At 36.2% G+C, this 13,275-nt stretch overlaps 1 pseudogene across 1 annotated transcript; it reads left to right on the forward strand.

The window, feature by feature from the left end:
- The first annotated feature begins 6,121 nt into the window (after positions 1–6,121).
- LOC149149558 (uncharacterized) lies at positions 6,122–9,466 on the forward strand (annotated as a pseudogene). The gene is made up of 4 exons (XR_016262943.1): positions 6,122–7,039; positions 7,990–8,130; positions 8,269–8,418; positions 8,598–9,466. The product of XR_016262943.1 is annotated as an uncharacterized LOC149149558 (transcript).
- Positions 9,467–13,275: the final 3,809 nt, after the last annotated feature.

The raw sequence follows: 13,275 nt of genomic DNA on the forward strand, positions 1-13,275 counted from the left end.
ACTCTTTCTTGTAGACCTGTTCATTGGATTTTTGTATGCAAATTCAGCGTGAGTGAACACCAAATCCCACTATTCCGTTCTCTTAGCTCTACCCAAGCAAACATCTGAAAATTTTCCAAGGCTTATTTTAACTGCTTTGGTTCAATCTCTGGATGATATGCAGAACTGAACTATAATTTCATGTCAATCCAATAATGACCAATAAATTTGATATCCCTGTTTGAGGTTATGCTTCTTTGCAAATAATGTAAATGAACAATTTCTTTAAATAATAAAACAACTATGTTCATTACATTACTTGTTTTCTTACATGGAATGAAATGTGCCATTTTCAAAAATCTATCAACAAATACAAAGATACAAACATTACTTCTTTGGGTTCTTCCCGTGGCACTTCCAAAATTGGCAATGGTGTTTACAATCCAGTATTCTGACTTCATTCCTTGGCATGTTGACAAATCCTACAGCTCTCAACACACTTCTTCACATCTTGGCAATCCTAGGCCAATAGCAACGTTCTTCAACTAATGCATGGGCTTTATTGATGCCAGAGTTTGCTCTCAAGCCACAATTTTGCATCTATCGAATGAGGTTTAATCTCATTGACCCTCTTGGAATATATAGTTGTTGTTTCTAAACAAGAATCCTTCTTGGATAAAGTAGTCCAAGGACGGAGTTTGGTCACCACTCAATGGTTCTCTGTTGGCATTCCAACCATCAGCAAAATCTGCATCTATTTTATACAAGTTCTTCACTTCTTCCAGCCCTACCATCTCTCTCCACTGTTATAGTAGTCAATAATGTTGTCCCACTAGTCAGTACATTGGCAACCCTATTTGATATCCCAGAGGTCCCTTTGCTTCAGCACAAATGTGTAACTTTGCAATAATTCCGCCTACTTCATGTATCGCTGATTTAAGTCTACATGGTTGTTTTAGTACTCGATGATCAATATAATGGAAAAAATCCTTGGGAAGCAAGTAATGCCTCCACTTCAATGCATGTATGATAAACTCTTGATCATACACAAACTACTTTTTCTCTGCATCATTCAAGCTCTCACTGAAGAATGGAATTGGCTTTCCCTTTTAACTAGGCACTAAAACTTTGGACAAACTTCTTTTATCCAATAAAAGGTAGCTAAAGCAGCCCTGGATGGAATGCATCCACAATAACCACTAAGGCTACCAATTCTTTGCCAAAGAAGAACCTCATTAAACAACAATTGTGACACATCAATATGCCTGTAAGAATATTTAATCCAATTCCAAGGCGTGGCTGCTGCAACTTTAAAAATCGCAGACAAGCCCTTGATATTTCTAGAGATCTCCAGACTTATCTAAAAGCTTGTCCAATCTATTAATTTCTCTATATATCTGCCAAGCATTCCTCTCATTTTAACAATGACTTTTTGCTTCCACAAATGCTAAAACAACCTCTGTTCACATATCTTCACAAATGTTGGATGGAGAGTACTGATATAGCTGTGTAACACTCCTTACCACTCATTCAATTTAATATCTTTATTGACAGAACATTTCTATGAATATTCTGCTCATTCATATGGAAAATCTAATTTCTTTTTGTATTAGAGTATTAAGTTATAAACCGAGCGAAAAATGCATTTCTAAGAGAAGCCTGTGGAAGTTTGAGAATAGATAGCTTGATGAGATTTATCATGAGAGTATAAGAATTAAGGAACAAAATTGCTAACTAGGAACCATGGTTTCACCATTAGTAAGGCACCACAGGCTACTCCAAAAGTTGTTACAATTGATGAAATGATGCTATCTTAAAGCAGCACGCAGCACACACTTGGAAAAGTTCAAAAGGATTGGATGATTGTAGTTGCATGGGTTCAGAAGTTGACTTCAACTGTGCCCTTTGAACTTTTCCATGAACTAACTAAGATGCTTGTAAGTCGAAAGAGTAACCCAGTTTGTATCGTTTGTATCCTCAAGGAAAGCTATGTTTTCACTGCATTCCCTAGGTGGGTTTAAATAAGGTGCACTCTGCAAGATGTTCCCGGTGTCAGGTTGTAGCATATTCTCATCACTTCCCCTTGCGCATCTTCATTTGGAATTTGTTGACATTGAACAATCTATGGTATTTGGTTTCAATAAGAATAACCATCATAATAATTTTTACTAAAAAATGAATTTTCCATTAATGAGATGAAAAATTTACACATATCATAGTACTTCTGTAAGACGATCATATGACAGTGAAAACTCATTCCGGAGTAGTCTACCTAGGCGGAGGAATTGCTCGGTTTCCGTCGCCGCCCAGAAAATTGTCCGGCTCCGACCGTCGGCAATCCCTCCGCCCTCTGCCACCCTCCCCTAGCTCCACCACCCTCTGTCCACCGCTCCACATTAATTGCCTGACAGATCCGATCGGAGCTGGTCTGACAGAATTGCCGTTGCAGAAAGTTAATGCAATTTCCAATTCGAAATGGAGGAATTGCGAAACCGCGGGCTACTCCCCCAACCAACTCGACTCGGCCCCTGCAGCTCACTCACCTTCCTCCTCGACTCGGCACCTGCAGCTCACCACAAAACTCCGGCCCAGGCAATTCCTCCACTCTGCAGCTCACCACCTAGGTACAATTCGGTTAAAATTCCGAGTCAATTTCAATTGGGTAGAATCCTTGAACAATTTCAATGAGGATGATTCTTATTGCTATTACAAATCTGAAATACATTGGAGTAAATATCAACATTCAGATTTGTTGTCCTAAGCCTCATCCTCTATTCATTTTGATTACCATTTGATTGGATTAGGCTACCGTAGGGTTATCCACCTTGTCTCGGAGGAGAGACCACCTAAAGTGAGAAGAAGGCTGTTGTTCCACCAGGGTTGCATTTTGTGTTTTACTGCTTTGCCACAACATGTGCAGGTTTGGGATGCAACAATTTGAGCAAAGGTCGCAGCTCATGAGAGCCTTGTTATCAGAAAAATCATTTCAAGCATCCCTCCATTTTTGTTAGTTCCAGTGGCACCCTCCTTTTGGTTTTATGAAAGTATCTTGTCAACTATTTTCTTGATATGTAGATTTACAATTGCACTATTAGCAGTTTCCTTTAGAATTTGTGCTAGTTTTGATAAGCTGATAACATCTATTTTATGGTATATACCCGGGAGTTTATTGTATTTGCAGAATATTGAAGAGGGTGAATCCTATCATGTTGTTTTGTGGGTAAGGTCTACTGGGCCAGTTAATCTTTCAATTTCTTTCACATCTTCAGATGGACTCAACATTTTGGCTGCTTCAAGTATCATGTAAGTCAATTTCATACCAAAATATTTGGTTATTCTACTTATACAGTTAAACAATAAGAGTAAGATTTGCAGCTATGAAGAGACACTAAATTAATTCACATGATTGAGCCAGAAGTATTATTAGACTTGTTCCTGTATTGAGGATGCATATGTTTTTCCAGCGCTAGCAGTTTTGAAATTCAAGACTGGACCAAAAAGGAGTTCATTTTAAAAGCTACAGCAACAGATCATTATGCTAGGCTTTCCTTGACAAGCTCGAAGAAGGGTATAGTTTGGTTTGATCAAGTTTCTACCATGCCTGTAGATACATTCAAGGTATGTAATTTACGGAAGTTCTATTTTTTTTGCTATTACTTTCCTTGAATTTTGGGATTCCTGAGGATACACACACATATTCCTGCATTGGCCAGAAATTTTAGTGCTACTTTCCTTGAATCCTAGGAAATGTGTTAAATAGTTTCAGGAACATTGCAGTCACCATCTTCAACTATATTCCAATTTATCTCCACTTTAGCATAAGTAGAAAAAGTAGTGGTTTTCAAGGCGGGGAAGAAAAGTTACCAACTCCTGGAAGCAAGAAAGCAAATTGCTTGAATTTGAAACGAAAACCTGTCCTTCCAAATCTGAAAAATCTTCTTGAATTATTTCAGAATTCTCCCTAGAATATCCTCCATACAGCTGTTCTTTAGGGATAGCATGAGTAATGCTACATGCTTCATCTTCTCCACATACCACAATATGAATTTCCTCTTCTTCAATGCTTTCCTTTGTAAAAATTGCATTATCACGAGGAAATAAGGACACATCCCATGCCTCTCTAGCTACAGAGAGAACATGAAAATAAATCCTTTATATCACAAGTTAGCTTAGTCAAAACTTCATCCAAGGATATTGTTTCATGTATATAATTATGTAATCACAAGTCATTTCAGTGCAATTTTGGAGTGAACTTCAGTTGTGTTTGCGGTGTTGGTTTGTTTGTTTCCACAAGTGAGCTCCTGCAACCCTCTACTTGACAATGTGGGGTCTGAGAGGCCTAGTGCAGAGTATAAGGCTTCTTCAACTGGATGGGTGAACTGGAGAAGAATGGTTGGACCTAATTGTTATATGATTATATGATTCAAATACTGTACCTAATTATAGTTATTAAATACCATTATTTAAAAGTATTTAATCAAATTGTTATATGATTATATGATTCAAATTATTATACTAATCTTTAGTTCACAAACGAAGAAGTCTCATTTACCGGTGAATTTAGTGTCTAGATCATCATTATTTCATCAGCTACCCAAAGCCAGAACAAAACTTGATCTTTCGAATTTCTTTGAACATTAGTGCGGGTAATCCATCAACTCTGAGATAATGGACAAAAAGTCCTGAAAAGATTAAATCAGCAATAATTGGGAAATAATTAGGGAAAATTGACCAATTTTGGCACACACCTGTACTGTTCCACAAAATAATCAAGATGATTTCAAAATAATTGTTTCGTTAATTGTATCAAGATTAGATGAAGATCTTCATCTATGGTAGAAACCCTATTGTGCCCTGTGGCATTCATGCTTAAAGAAGCTCTCCACTAGAGCAATGTTGTTGACTTAGCAATAGTGTTGCTTGTGGACTTAGTCCATGTTTTATTGTTAGCCTCTCTCACCTCAGTATATATAAAGGGAGGAGATTGTCTTTGTTATCACTTGTATTGCATCTTAGAGATGTGATGGTGTGATGCTGGCTATTGGAGGATCTCAGAAGAACAATTATTTACTCATGTAATAGGGAAGTGCTTGTGAGAGTGCCGCAAGTGAAGAGTAAAGCTTGTGAGATGCAAGTGCGGATCTAAACTAAGGGTTGGACAGTTCATGTGATGCTAGCTCGTTGTTGAGGTTATGGAAAGGTCAGTATAGCTTGGTGGGATGCCTTGGTAAGCATTGTTGCTCGTTAGAGTTTGCAGAGAGTGTGATTGCTCTGGGCAGTGCTTGGGAAGCTTTGGAGAAGTTCTTGCTTGAGATAAAGCAGGAAGACTTGGTGCACCATCTTTTGCAATGCTAACGTATTGTACACTATCTTCATATTGTGATAAAAAGGACTTGCGTCATTACTGTCCTAAATTCTGTTATTATGATCTGATTTTCAGACCTTGTTTTCAAGTGTTTTGAGCAAGTTTCATGGATGTTTTGATATGCTGATTTGCACAAGTGAGCTCCTGCAACCCTCTACTTGACAATGTGGGGTCTGAGAGGCCTAGTGCAGAGTATAAGGCTTCTTCAACTGGGATGTTTTCACACCACGGTCTCAACCTACACCTGTGTAAGCATCTTGGAAGCCTTCAATTTCTCTTTTTAGAGAAGTGTTGTTGGAATAGTTTATGCTTCCTTCTGTCTTATCTCTCTTGTTACTGTTGATTTCTAGATTGCAGAGGTATTTGTCCAAGGATTTGATATGCATTTGACAATATGTTTGTTTATTGGTTTATTTGGTTGATTGGTTTATTGCTTGGTTCTTTGAGGTCTGTTGAGACCCCCTTGGTCTATAGGACCTCTTCTCTTAGAATCAAAGTTGAAAAACAAATTTAGATGAAGACTTGATCAATAAGGATGTTTAAGGTCCCCTACATGTAGAATGCACAGTTTCAATCATTAAGGATTTGGTGCAGAAACTCTCTGATTTTTTCTTCACATGATTCCTCTCTGTAGTTTTAGGGTCCAACATAAATTTCATTGGATGTGGAAGCTTTAATACTGCTAAAGCATTCTCACGAAAATCATTTACCCTCCAATGAGGATTCCGGTTTTGAATCTTCTAATGTCTCAGGTACTACCTTCTACTTCTGAAAAAGAAAAAACTCATCAGCCAGATAAAATAAGTTCCATCTCTATCGGTGAGTTTCTGACAGGGAGAGACTGATTCTGTGTGTGAGAGAAACAGAGAGTAATATATTGTGATCAGAGCATGCCACCCACATTGTTGTAAGAATGCTATTCTTGCCCAGCTTTCCGAAACAGTTATCAATACCTTTCATCCCCATTGCATGAGAATGTAGGGAACTAGAGTCTGGGACACATCATTTTCCTTTTCACCTTGGGAGCCTCTCTTTATATTCTCCATTTCAAATTAATTCTCAATTCACCCTTTCAAATTTGATTTATATTTGGTACTCAATAACTACATTCTGAGTTATTTAAAATCTAAAACGAGGCAAACCCCATTACCCAAATCCTGGGTCATAGATTGATCAAAACTGGTATGTTCTAGCTGCAAAACCGCGGGATCTGGAGACCCGGATTGAGATATAGGAGGTTCAGAGCTGCACAATTGATAACAAGAGACTACTAGTAAATAGGCTGGAGGGTTAATCCCTAGCAGATCTGCGTTAAAGGATGCAGACAGTTGGTTTGGTTCCCTCGGAGATAGCAATTCCTCATTCAACTATTGGTGAATCCTGGAAAGCGTCCAATGCCAATTTTCAAAATTTGAGAAATAAACAGATTGGGTATAGAAGGGTGAAAATTACAGATAACTTTAGAGGAACTGTGCGTTGCACTTCATTGGCAAGTGCAAAAGTACCAAGTTCCATTTTTTCCAGTACTAAAATGGCAGATGCTAATTCTTCTGAGTTTATGATGATGTTTAATGATGGGATTAAACATAATGGAGATTTTTACAGAGAAGTAGGTGAAAGCTGGAGGAGGGAAAGGTCCCATGGATCCACAATATGTCGTGCATGATCTGCCTTCAAGCCAGTCCTCCAATCCAGGTATTGACTATTTATGATTAGAAGTGATTTTATTCTCCATGGATCAAGATGTCAATTCTTGCCTAGTTTTATCAGTTGCATCTGTAAAGCAGACCTCAATGTCAACAGCATTAGTACTCTGGGGCAGTAGCTGTGACCTCGATGATTTTCGAGGTCACTTTTGTTACAGCCTTCAACTCCTCTGCTTTTCATCGCAGCTATAATATCATGTGATATCAGCACAGAATTCCCATGCTATGGGTGCAGGTGTATTGCTGCTGTTTATCCCTTTGCATATCTTGAATATAATGATAACCCGAACGTGGGTTGAAGGACAGAAACACGTGTGCACGAAGTAGGTTTTAGAGACTTGCCAATGCAGCAGGGAGCTATTCTTTGCCCCAGTTGCACAGGGGATTTGTTAGGAAATAGTAATACCCTTGTGTTGCAAATTTGGTGTCTAAGTGCCACTTCTCACTGACAGATGATATCAATTCCAACTGTATCTTGACTGTAAACACACAACTTTTCATGCATACATTGAAGTTGTGGTGTTCCAGGCATTGCAAAATATGTAAATCTAAATAAATACAGTGATGTTTAAAGGGAACACCGTGATCCTAGTTGTCAATGAATGTGTAGTGTTTGCATCACCTAGTTTGTTTCATGATTTTTTTCTCCCGCTGTCCTGAAAAGATATGTATTTCTTCAAATTTGAAGTTTAAACCCAACAAAGTTCTCAGTCTCTTTATTTAAAAGCTCATAATGGACTAATCTCCACTCTCGCCTCAGGCAAAGGAAATGTTTACAAAATAATATAGTATTTACATATAAAATTGTTATAACAGTATGAAGGAACCGAGAGACTTCGGATAATTAAATTTTACAGTGCAAGTATTGCCCTTTTTAATTCCTGTATAACTGCAGTTTTTAATGGTATTGTTGAATCTTATTCTTTCCTATATGCTCAGGTACAGTCCTCCCCTCACTCTCAAATGCAGAAAAAGCAACAAATATTGTATGGCAAGAATGCTTGGTGAGCAGGGAAGAAAGGCAGAAGCTACTTGGGCAGCGAGGCTGCGTTATTTGGATTACTGGTCTGAGTGGCTCAGGTCTGCCCTTAGTGCAAAATTTGCTTGTTTTTTTTCTTAGATTTTATTTTATAAAGGGAGCATGCTTCATAGCCTTTTTAATGTACATTCAATAATTGTTCATTGAACATTATTTGAAGTAATAGAGCAACAATGCAGGCAAAAGTACACTGGCTTGCGCAATCAGTCGTATATTGCACACTAGAGGAAAGCTCACTTATGTTCTTGATGGTGATAATACAAGGCATGGCCTTAACAAGAATCTTGGCTTCAGTGCAGAAGACCGTGCAGAGAATATACGTCGTGTTGGTAAGGCCTTTTAGATGATTAATGCATTAGTTAGTCACGGGCTATTCATACTACAACCTTTCTTAACACAACTGAGATGCAGTTTATACCATTTCCTTAAACTTCTTAGTATATTTTTTCAGTTCTGCTCTTAACAGTAAAATGCTTGAAAGCAGTATTTTAGAGAATTGAATATTTAGGTGAGGTGGCAGAGCTTTTTGTGGATGCTGATCTTATATGCATTGCTAGCTTAATATCTCCCTACAAAAGGGATAGGGAAGCATGTCGTGCACTTTTGCCTGCAGGAGAATTTGTCGAGGTTCTCTCTCTTTCTCTGTGGAAATTGCGTGCAAATTATCTTGGGTTCAAATTAAAATATACTCTTGGCGGGTTTAAATCAATTTGGTGAACAAAGTATTGATAGACACACACACAAAGTATTTCTATATTTTTTGGAGCAGGTAAATAATTGTTGAATATATCTGATGTCTTTGCAGTGCAGTGGTTTCTAATGGTCAAATTGAAGATAGATGGAAGAAACATGCAAACAAAATGACAAAAATACAATGGACAAAGAGATCTGTCAGTGTACCAAAGAGCCACCGGGGGGAAACAAATAAAATGCAAATTCCAGCGTCTGAACAATGCAACTCTGTACAAACACCAATGGTTGCTGAAAGGTTATTTGAGCTTTCTTTGGAAAAGGGAGTGGACGACAAGGATAAATCCATTTTTGATAAGCCACGAGAAATTACTGCAATACCTTTTGAAAAGGCTCCCACAGAAATGGTGCATGTCTCAATCAGTGAAGTTAACAGAGTGAGGTGTCACAGAAGTTTCCTTAACAGCTTCTGAATAATAATCATCCTCATTGAAATTGTTCGAGGATTCTACCCAATTGAAATTGTTCGAGGATTCTACCCAATTGAAATTGACTTGGAATTTTAACCGAATTGTACCTGGGTGGTGCGCTGCAGAGCGGAGGAATTGCCTGGGCCGGAGTTTTGTGGTGAGCTGCAGGCGCCGAGTCAAGGAGGAAGGTGAGTGGGCTGCAGGGGCTGAGTCGAGTTGGTTGGGGGAGCAGCCCGCGGTTTCGCAATTCTTCCATTTCGAATTGGAAATTGCATTAACTTTCCGCAGCGGCAATTCTGTCAAACCAGCTCTGATCGGATCTGTCAGAAATTAATGCAGAGCGGTGGACGGAGGGTGGCTCTGATCGGATCTGTCAGGAATTAATGCAGAGCGGTGGATGGAGGGTGGCGGAGCTAGGAGGGATTGCCAACCGCTGGAGCCGGACAATTTTTCGAGCGGCAATGGAAACCGGGCAATTTCTCTACCTAGGTAGACTACTCCACTTAAACCGGGCAATTCCTCCACCTAGGTAGACTACTCCACTTATTCCTACATTTGTAGACAAAAATGTCAACCCATACCCACAAACCACTGCCTAAATGTTATTGTTATTACCCATTAATACACAAACAGAAATAAAGAAAACCTGAGGCAACACACTGAATACAAACAGATGAAATCAATACTCAACAAGGCATACTAGTTACTGAAACCTCCTTACTGTGCAGATAAAACTGACCAAAAACAGGGGTCCCTTCAAATATTTATAAGGCTTTCTCCCCTTCCCCTTCAAATATTTATAAGGCTTTCTCGTTGTCTGGATAGTCAAAAGTCGTTGGAATCCATGCAAAAAAAATTTCAAAAAAACTTGCAATAGCAGTGTTCGAATCATGTTTTTGATGGTGGAAATAGATTCAACACTATCAAAAGCTTTTCACGCACTCAAAACCTTGAAGTTTGACAGCTATAACTTGGATTTACAAAAAACCTTACAAGATTTTATCATAACCTTCCTAAATTTCCATGATTTTCAGGGCAAAATACAGCTTATCTTCCAACCTACAAACCACCACAATTTCCTATTTTAAGTGAACTTGGGTATGAAGCTTATCATTCTTAAATATGTTTACGTTTAGCTGATATATATTTAGAAATTTTAACAGTAAGTTGTGTAATAAGAAAGAAAAAAATATTGAGTCAATTTATTTTTCATTCAATGCATCTTTTACGTAAAATATATATTTATAAAATTTATTAACTTAATTGGAAATTGAAAATTTAATATATATTTATAATAATTCAATTTAATTTAAAATGATTAATGAAAAAAATTATATTATTTTAAAATTATTTTTTCTAAAAACAAAATTTTAATAATATTATTTCAAAAATTAATTCATAAATTAAAATTAAAAATCATACCATATTAGTATATAAACCCTTCCAATATAATAAGAAATTTAACATGAGAATTCCTATAATATTCTATATCTTAAAATCTTAGAGTTAGTAACTAATTAGACCTTAGAGCATTAACAAATATCATAACAAATGAAAATATGTTTGTAGACAACTTCATGTTTCAAGAAAGCTTAAATAAAAACTATTAACAAATGACATACATGAAAATCTGTTTGTAGCCAATGCCATGTTTCATGACATCTTAAATAAAAACTATTAAAAAATGACATACAAGATACAAATTTATTTGTAGATGGTGTTATGTTTTATATATTCCCTAAGATTTACATGAAAACTTTTAAAAATATAAGATAAAGATGACATAGACTATATATATGATGCTTTATCACTCCAATCTAAGTCTTTCAAATTTATAGTGTTAAGATTTATTAGAACTTTGTCAAGATTTTATTTTATAACCTTGATTTGAAAAATTATTAGATATATCATTTCATAAAACTTTCCTAATACACCATTTAGGAACTTTCAGAATAATTTTATTAGTCTCTAAAGCATGAGTCACTTTCTTATCCCAACATAAATAACCATAAGTAACTACAAGAAGCTCCCACAATATTTTACTAATATAAATATTCATTTAAACAAGATTTGTGGCATACAACTTTTCGGAAGGTGAATAGGAAATTTCTTATCCATTCTTATAATTAAGTTGATCCCAATTTCCATAAGTTTGTAGCATACATGTTTTTCTTTGTAATTTTGTACCATACATGTTTTTTTTGTACTTGGAAGTGTTATAGTAAACTTACTTGAATTTTTCTTATACATTATCTAAAGGTAAATACTTGCTTTTTTGTAGTTCGAAGTGTCGTAGTAAACTTACTTGAACTTTTCTCATACATTCTCTAAAAATAAAAACTTGTAATTCTTCTTTGCACCTTGATCAATGTTGAGGCATATACACATCAACTCTTTCTTTGTTTCCTTATCCTTAATTAAACTATTTAGAACATATGAGGCAATTGATTCTAATTGTTGATGTTACTTGGCCTTTAATGGACTTGTTCTCTTCTGCAAAGATCAATTTTCTTAATCTGATTTTGTTGGGTACCATTTTACCTTTTCAACCATCCAACTACCTACATTCATGCCTACCTTTGACAATTCCCGAGGGAATTTAAACAATTTCGTAATAAAATTTGCCTTAGAACCTAGTATTTCAAATAATGTTCCATCATGGAAATGTGTGTCCTCTCATGAGGATCCACTTCATGTAATCAAGTCAATTATGTTCCTTGTTTTCATCCTCGATTGATTTCCCTCTCAACGCCATTTTAGAATACCTTGAGAGCTACTATAGTGCATTATCTTGACACCTCGATTACTCACTCAATGAGTAAGACCTCTTGAGTGGGCATAGACATTGGAAAACCCTAATGATTTAAACATGTAGTTTGAATGCATAAAGTGTTCAAAAAATACAAGCCCCTAAGCAAGGATAGTAGAGACTTGTGCAAAAGCTATGATGATTTCAATGTTGCATTCCACAAGGGAAGATTCAACAAAACTCCTAATAATCGAAAGGAATTTTGAGGGATCCAATGATAAATGGCATGGGAGACCTCTGTATGATTATCCATAATTTCACCCTAGCGCATTTCACTATTGGTTATAGATTTATTTTCAAGGATGTGTCCAACTCTTTTAGAATGATGAGATCAATTTAATTAGAAATTCAATCACTTGGATAATTCATGCAATGCATTGTGAAAATCCTTTACACTAGTGTGCTTTGCATTCTCTTAAACTTGATATTAAGAAATTACCCATTGATATTCGTCACACCAACCATAAGTGCAATAACTTGAAAGAAACCACTAACAAATAGTTTAAGTGGTGTTTTTATTAGCCACTAAAAATAATGTGTATGGAAATTGGCATACGCGAATTATTTTGAATTGATGAAATTGTAGATATTAGGTGTTAACATTACACAAGTTTTTCTTGTGGTAATCTATTTTTGCATTAAAAAATAAATTTATCTATATCCAAAATTGCAATTTTGTTGAAACTTTCCTAAACAAATTCCAATAATGATTTAGAAAAATGAAAATGTAGAATATTTGGCTTTCTTTCTAACAAATTAGCATTTGGATTTTTTTATTTTTATTTTTTTGAAATAGTGAGAGATCAAAAATTTATTAAACCACCTCAAATGGCTTCTTACTCTACCCCATACCAAGACCCCAATAAAAGGTTGGTTCTCTAACTCATATTTAGCAAAAATATATTTTCAATTGTGGAACCTCCATTAGAGGACCTTCTATAATTGCATTCGTTTAAACTTTGTGGTAAAGGTGAAGTTGGTGAACTATCTTCATTTATTTTCTCCTTTCTTTCCCAAGGATCAAAGGCTTCCTTTTTTCTTTCTCGGTGCATTATGTCCCTTAAAATAGGAACTTCTAGTTCTTGATCCGGACCTACTTCAATGGAGGTGCCTTTCTATTCAACAATGTTTGAGTGCATGGTTGTAAAACCAACATATGCCAAATTTTTTTTCTATAAATAGTTTTAATATTACCAACTTTAGTTTACCTTAAGCTT

Source organism: Pinus tabuliformis, chromosome 9 (assembly GCF_031772625.1).
Source record: "Pinus tabuliformis cultivar Carrire ecotype Pingquan chromosome 9, CPIR1, whole genome shotgun sequence".
Lineage (NCBI taxonomy): Eukaryota > Viridiplantae > Streptophyta > Pinopsida > Pinales > Pinaceae > Pinus > Pinus tabuliformis.